General features: G+C 46.2%; 1 protein-coding gene across 1 annotated transcript in view; it reads right to left on the bottom strand.

Annotated features, from left to right (window-relative positions):
• ENOX1 (ecto-NOX disulfide-thiol exchanger 1) overlaps nt 1-4,122 on the bottom strand; it is a 587,874-nt gene extending 583,752 nt beyond the window's left edge. Inside the window, exon 1 of the mRNA XM_079778563.1 lies at nt 3,968-4,122. The gene's annotated coding sequence lies outside the window, so the exon portion shown is untranslated. The remainder of the gene's footprint in view (nt 1-3,967) is intronic.
• Between the last annotated feature and the right edge of the window lie 3,335 nt (nt 4,123-7,457).

Raw genomic sequence — 7,457 nt, forward strand, 5'->3', positions numbered from 1 at the left:
CAAAATTTTCTACTTTAAGTGTCATATTAAAATTAAATGCCTACCTTCATCATAAATATTATCAAAGGATTATAGATTCTTTAAAATAGCATAAGAAACCTCAAAACACATCACCCATGTGATACACTTCTTAAGTTAGAAGGGATGCTTAGTAATACATATGTGATCCAAGTTTGCCTCCCCCAACAATCTATGCATTATCTTTTAGAGTTGAGAAACAATCTGCACTATCTCACAGATAAATGGCTTGTCCTCCGCAAACAGGCCTCAGGTAACACTTTTGGCAAGACAGCTGTGATAAAAGACTGAAACAAGTATTATGCAATGACACAGTCCGTCTCACATACATTAAAGAGCCCAGATCACCACCACAACAGTATGTCTATCATGTTGCAGACAGAAGGCTGGAACCAGTGATTAATTAGCTGTAATGTGTAAACTCTTGCAGGTATACAAGCTGACCAACATTATCTTCAATCTCATCCCTGTTTAACATTCACATAGAGAATAGTAGATCATTAAAGATTGTCCAAAGCTGTAAACAATTACCAAGGAAAAGGACTGGGCTTCTCCAGTCTGGGGAGAGGTGGGAGTCTGCACTTTCAGAGGTTAAAGGCAGAGTATACAGTATACAACGGATCCTAAACTACAGTCTAGTGTCAAAACTGAATTCCCACTTCCAAATATCACTGGATTTTCTAAGTATCTTTATTAGGATAAATATCTTGGTTATAAATTTTATGTAAATAAAGAGCAACAAAAAAGGAGGAGGAAATGAGGGGAAATTTTTTTCAGGTGTGACCTGAGGGAAGACATTATGGAAATGGCTTTGTCCCTGGGGTCAAGTCACATCACCTCACTGTGCCTCAGGGTCTGAAAATTAAAGGGTTATGCCAGAGCATCAATCTCTAATCTCCTCCTAGCAGTTAAAATCCAGCTGTTTATTTAGGTATCAGCGAGAGCTCCAAAGTTTCTGTAAAATTCTAAGAGTACCTATGGCAGCAGAAAGCGTGCTTACTGGACTATAAAGGGAAGAATAAGAAGAGGCTAAACACGCCTCCCAATCTTGCATTTTTCAGTTTACACTGGGCTAAAGAGGGCAACTGAAATTAGATGTTTCATTTCACCTCGCAATAACAATATAATTATTATTATAATAAAAGGTTTAAGTATTATTTTTTAAAACATCTCCAAAAAGAAACAGCTTCGCTTTACTCAGATGAAACTTAGTAGATTTGTCTCATTTGAGGGTTGCAATTCCTGAGCTACAATATGAGTATCAGGATGTGGAAGCAGCTGTCACTGCTTTGTTTTTCATTCACAGTAAGTGGTTGCCAAGCAACAAAATACTATTGTCTGTTTCCATGATCTATTGGCCAATTCTACTGGTGATAATGCTTTCTACAGTTTAAAACAGGGCCACCTTTTGGACAAGAAGATATAAGAAAATTTTCTAAGAATGATGACAACATATATATAAACAAACACACTGAATGTGTTCCAAAACTATATATATTAATATATAGCTGTGTGCTGATATACATGCATATATTTTGCATATATGCATATGTGTGACTATATACATTCTTCTCCTTACTACCTCCAAATATATTATATCTGATAGGCCAAAAACTAGAATCTAAATCCCCGAGGGCAAATCAAGGCATGACTTAAAGGTATGAAAACATACTAAAAATTATTTTCTCAACAATAGCAATAACTTCCAATTTGCCAGTAGCATCAAATTCATACAGTCAGAATATTCTGTCTACTTAAATAAAATAATAAACGGAAAGCCTTTACTATCTACTTCATAATCATCTAACATTTAATATGCTACTTTACTTAATATCATGTGCTACCACTGTGTACAAAGATAATAATTCAAATGGGAAAATTCAGTTGCTGTTTACACCCAAGAATCTTAAAATATATTCATTTTTTAAATAATTGAATTATTCTCCCTGGAATAGCCTCATGTGATTCCCACTTTGTTTTGATATGGGTCCCTGGGGAATAACAGTCATGCTATGTTACTCTTGCATATTTTACTAGCTTACAAATAAAATAACACACAGCGTACTCAATATAAAGTTGTCAACATTAACTTGCATCAGTTGCTGTTTGTTTTGCGACAAGGCTTCTAAAGATAAGAATTAACAATATTCTTGATGTACAGACACAACATCAAAACAGCCTGAAGGAATTAAAGCTTCAAAATGCTAGAGCCAATCATGCTTTGAAATGAAGAGAAATCAGTATTGTTTATGCATACTTATATACTTCTGCAAGGGCCCTAAATAATGCCAGAACAATCTTTGACTTTTATGCAATGCTCACCAGTCTTCCCTCACAATATTGCAAAGGCACTCTAACTTAACCTATTTTAGTGTGTCCCTCAGAGAAGCCTTTGAAATTCACTTTTTGAAATTTATTACTAGTTGCAAATCTATATATTTCAAGAAATTGGAATAAGCAAAATCCTCTAAATGGATTGACATTATTACTATAAAGTCTCCAAGGGCAAAACAGAAATTAAGTATGTTAATAACGAACTAAACCAAAACGCACCTACCTTCACCTCCCAGGAGCGCCAGTCTGGGTTTCTCTTTCACATCTCACCCCACAAATGACCCACTTCCATCTCCCTCAGCTTTCCAAGCTTGCTCACCTCTGTCTCTCCTCCAAAAAAACAATTTCCTTCCCACCTTTTCAACCCTCTTCAAATCCCTTAGGCACCCATTACTTTCTCCAAACTACTGGACACAAATGTGCAGCCCAGTTTGCCATGAACCTCCCACACAGTTTCCTTCCTTCTTCTAGATCTGCTTTTAAAACCACTGCCAACGAACAAATATAATATTAATAAAAGTAGGGTTCCAGGCCAATTTTTAAGGTTACAGCAGTAAAATGTTGAGAAAGAGCCAGAAAAGGAGAAAAGCAGGAGTGTGTGTGGAGGAAAGAGGGTGGCTGAGTAGCTATACACAAAGGGACGCGAGGATCCTACCCAACCAGCTTCGCTACCTGTAGACCCCACTTCAGCGCCTGGGGATGACAACTACAACACACCAGAACCACCCCCACTCCGAAAAGGAGGCCGGGTTACCCCTTTAGCCAATCAGGCCCCGCGAGCCCCGGGTGTCCAACCTATGGGGTGGCCGTGGCCGTGAAGGGGGAGGACGAGGGTGGTCCGGGATGGGCCGTGTCTGTGTCCGTGGGAGGCGCGCACGTGTCGAGTCCCGGTAGGTGGGAAGTCGGAGAGGCGCGGGTTCTGCACCCTGGCAGCTTCCGAGTCCAACTGCTCACTGCCTCCTTTGCCTTGGGTTCGGCGGGGCAGGACAGGCTCCCACCGAGGAGGACCTATCCAAGGCGTCTGAGTTACCCGCCTGAAGGGGACAGTCACCAACAACAACAATAGTACCCAGCGCAGGCGAGGCAAAGAGGAAAGTTTCTGGCCCGCACCAGAGCGGAGTCCGCCGAGGCGGGGAGGACAAGGGATGCAGGGCAGGACGGTGGCAACCTGGAAAGAAGAGGGCAGCGGGGGGATTGCGGGAGCAGGACGCAGTCCCGTGTGCGGTTCAGGGGGGCGGTGGGAGGCGGGGTGCGCTGTCCAAGGTGCACGGGAGGTAGGAGGCGCGCGGCGGGTGCGGAGCTCGGAGCCAACGCTGGCTGCCCGCAGCGGGGAGAGAGGCGAACAGCTGTCTGGGGCGCCGGACACCCCCGGGCTCCTAAAAGTGACAGAGCTGGAACTGGGGCAGGGCGAAGAAAGGCTCGGGGGTGTTGCCCAAGCCCCCACACTTCCAAACACCCACCCTACCAGCCTCACCTCTGGCTCCAGCCACCTTCCCCCACCCCTGCCCTCTCCTCCCCAAGCCAGTACCCCGGTGCCCGGGCGGGGGCGGGGTTGGGGAAGCCCGGCGGCGACACCGGACGCTCCCGGGATGCTGCGGGCCCCGGAGCTGCTTACCTGGGGCCGCGATTCCAGGAGCGGAGACAGCCCGTCGCGCGGAGCCCGGCGCCGGGCGCGGCTCCTCCTCGTCTCGGTGTCCTCCTCCGCTTCTCCCGGACTCCGTCCCGGGCACGGAGCTGCGAGAAGGGGCCGGGCTGCAGCCGCGGTCCCGTCCGCCGCCTCCGCCGCCGCTGCCGCAGACAGAGGACGCCCCGTGGCGGCTGGAAGCCTGTGTGAGTAGCGGCGCCCGAGAGAGCGGGCTGTGCTGAGCGGCGCCGGAGACTCCGCGACTCGGGGCTCGCGCACGCGCGCCTGCCAGTGGGAGTGTGTGTCTGTGCGCGCGCGCGCGCGCCCACGGGGTGGGGGCGTCGCGAGGGGAGGGGAAGAGAGGCCGAGATGCTCGCAGGGACCGAGGCGAAATTCTTCACCCCCCGGAAATCCGTCAACCTGGGAAGAAGGATGGACCGAGCGCCTCGCCTCAAGGAGCTGCCCGCGGGGCGGCGGCGGCGGCGGCGGCGGAGGAGGAGGGCAAGGCAGCCCGGCGCGCGCGGCTCCGGATCCGCGCGGGGCTGAGCCGAGCGAAGCACTCGGAGCCACGGGTGCAGCAGAGGCGGCGCCCAAAGCCCGCTGTCGCGCTGCCCTTTCTAGGAGGGGCCGAGCCGCTCGCTCCCGCCACCGCTGTCCGGACTGTGGCTGGGTGCTGGGGGGAGGCGGGGGGGCAGAAATCGGGACCCCACGGTTACCGCTGCAACACTGGGGGCGCCCGGACCAATGAGGGGCCGCGCGGAGGACCCGGGCGCACGTGGCAGATCGCTGGCTGGAGCCGGCTTGCGCGAGGGCTGCGGGCGTGGAGGGGGCGGTGGAATCCGGCCGAGCGCGGCCCACCGCCTGGCCCGAGTAGAGGATGCGGAGCGGGGAGCCAGGGGCAGGTCGATGGAGGATGCGGTCAGCTTGCACGGTTGGGTAGCTGGGGGCGCTTCTCACTCCAGGTGCAAGGTTGCCCTTTTTCCTTCTTGGAGGCCACTTTTCCTCCAAGTTAGCCACATCCCAGGTAAAAGTGCCAGCCTCCTTTGTTCGGATTCAGCTAACTGTGCAGACAGCTGATCGGTGCCTCTTTGAAGTCAGGCTCCTGAGAGAAAGGGCTAGTGTGGCCACCCTGGCGCCTTCAGCCCCTTAAACCCCCTACCTCATTCATCCGCCACTCTGTAAAACTTAGAAATATTATTTTCAAGCACATTTACATGCCCTGCCTCCTTGAGGATGTATTGCCCTAGCAGTATCCTTTTCCATGTTTATTTAAAATACTGAGTGCAATTTTATTCACCCGAGAATTTCTTGAAGAGTCCTAAGGTCTGGGGATACTTGAAACAGCCTTCCTGTCAGGAATCCTCTGGCCAGGGATTATGTTTTGCCTACTCTTGCATGCCCTCCAGGATTTAGCACTGTACCATGTACTTTGTGTGTTCTCTATAAATGTTGAATGAAAAACATTGTTTTCTGTCTTCATGTATCCTGAAGGCAAAGACTTGGATCCTGGGAAAGTCATTACCCAACCAGGCTTGCACGATTTTAACTTATGCCATTTCCCTGTGTGTGTAGCTATTTTCCCCTCTGGAAGCCAGAGCCCCAGTGCAAAGGCAGACAACAGAGATTACTGATCCATTGTGCAACCTTCCCAGAGGGTGCAAGCAGAGAGCATTCTGCAGGGAATCCAATGGGATACCCTGGGTGGGAGCAAGCTAAAGGATGCTTTATTTCAGCTCTGGGGAAATCTAATCTCTGAAAGCATGAATTTCACCATTTATTAGCAGTTTGTAATGTCCCTTCTAGATTAGAAGGACAGGAGAAGTCTTTTAAGAGAAATGCACCTTTCTAAAGGCTTGTCAGGTACAAGCTTTCCTCTTGTAAAGAGCATTACTTCATGGCCATTCGCCAACACCTGCAGGGTCACCCTAGACTACTAATTCTGCTGTAGCACCCAGCCCACATGCTTCAACCTTGGCATTTCTACAATCACACTCTTAGAAGCAAAAGTCCTCAATTTTACATTCCAGGCTAAATTTCAGTTCCTTTGAACTTAGGCTCTTCTATGAGCTGCTTCTCTCTCCAGTCATGAGATCACAGCTTTGAAATATAACTGAAATAAAGTGAAAATTAAAATGGATTTATTTGGGTGCTGCCTTGTGTTCTTAGTGGGGGTTCCTTTAAATGACTTCTCTTCTGTCACTCAATTTACAACCTTCTTAGAAGCCATTTACTGTGATTTGGAATTCATGTGCTTTTTTGTTATGTTGAAACCTTAGATATTCAAATTTTTTACTTGAAAGGAAGCTCTGGAACTTACAGCAGGAGCAGAAAAACTCTGATAACCAAAATGGACTCAACGGCCAACCTTTAAAATGGGTATGCATCACAATCTTCCAAAATAATTTTAAAGCTCTGTTTTCCTTAGAAAGTTCCCTTTAGGATTTCCACAGCATTTCGCATGCTTTTCTTACTTGTGAGACTGAAGACTAACAAAGCCATACCTTCTCTGATGACCACCAAAGGGAGCAGTCTTGTCTTTGTAAAAATAAATACATTAATTTACAAGAAGCCAACATTTGAAAATAAGAATGTAGGCTTATAACAATCTCAATTTATGTTAATTTAAAAGATAAACAATAGAAAGAATAAACAATTGCACTATAAGATATATCGTATTTCTGAGCCACTTAAAGGTAAAAGTTGGAACAGCTAAGATTAAAATACTATAAACCATAGCCCTTCATGTTACTTAAACATTAAATATAATAAAATGTACTACTAAGAAATCATTTTCATATGTTATTATCATTTGGATTGAGAATCAGTAGCATAATTATAAAGGTTTGATTTTTCTTCCTAAAAAGGGAATGTTCCTTAGTATAACTGCTTTTTTCAATTTGTAGCAGTGCAATAAACTAGTCAAATATTAACTTCCTTAAAAACACATTATTGGGAAAAGGTGGGGTGTGTAGAGAAAGACTTTAAACTGATTTGATCACAACTAACTAATCTTTTCTGTCAGTGTATGTAAAAAACAAAAAGCTTTCTGCCTCTGAAGACTGGTGAATTTAGGCCGTGAGGTGTACCATAAATTCCAAAGTCAACTCCTCAGGCTGATAGCAGATTGCCCCAAATTCTTTGAAGTGACAAGGCAGGGACCGTTAGCTGAAGTGTTGCCCTGGATTTTAGTGGTTGTGAGCATGCATAAGGATATAGCTAATTTCCCCCATAATTAGATCCCAGATCACTTAGTCCATTTGAGTTTTAAATGATAAGAAAACACTTTGACCTGTACCTGAACACAAAGTGCCAACTTAGTACAGAGCATAGCATGGGATCAAGGAGAAGTCTCAAGTTATCCTATGTGTTGTCATGCTCCATACATTGCTTTATTCCAGATAGTACTTAGGGCAACAATTCTAACTGGAGATCAAGCATCTTTAGGAAAATCAAAAATAAGAGAAAAGTAAGTTTTATTCCA

The sequence above is a fragment of the Cnephaeus nilssonii genome (genome assembly GCF_951640355.1).
Source record: "Cnephaeus nilssonii genome assembly, chromosome: 8".
Lineage (NCBI taxonomy): Eukaryota > Metazoa > Chordata > Mammalia > Chiroptera > Vespertilionidae > Cnephaeus > Cnephaeus nilssonii.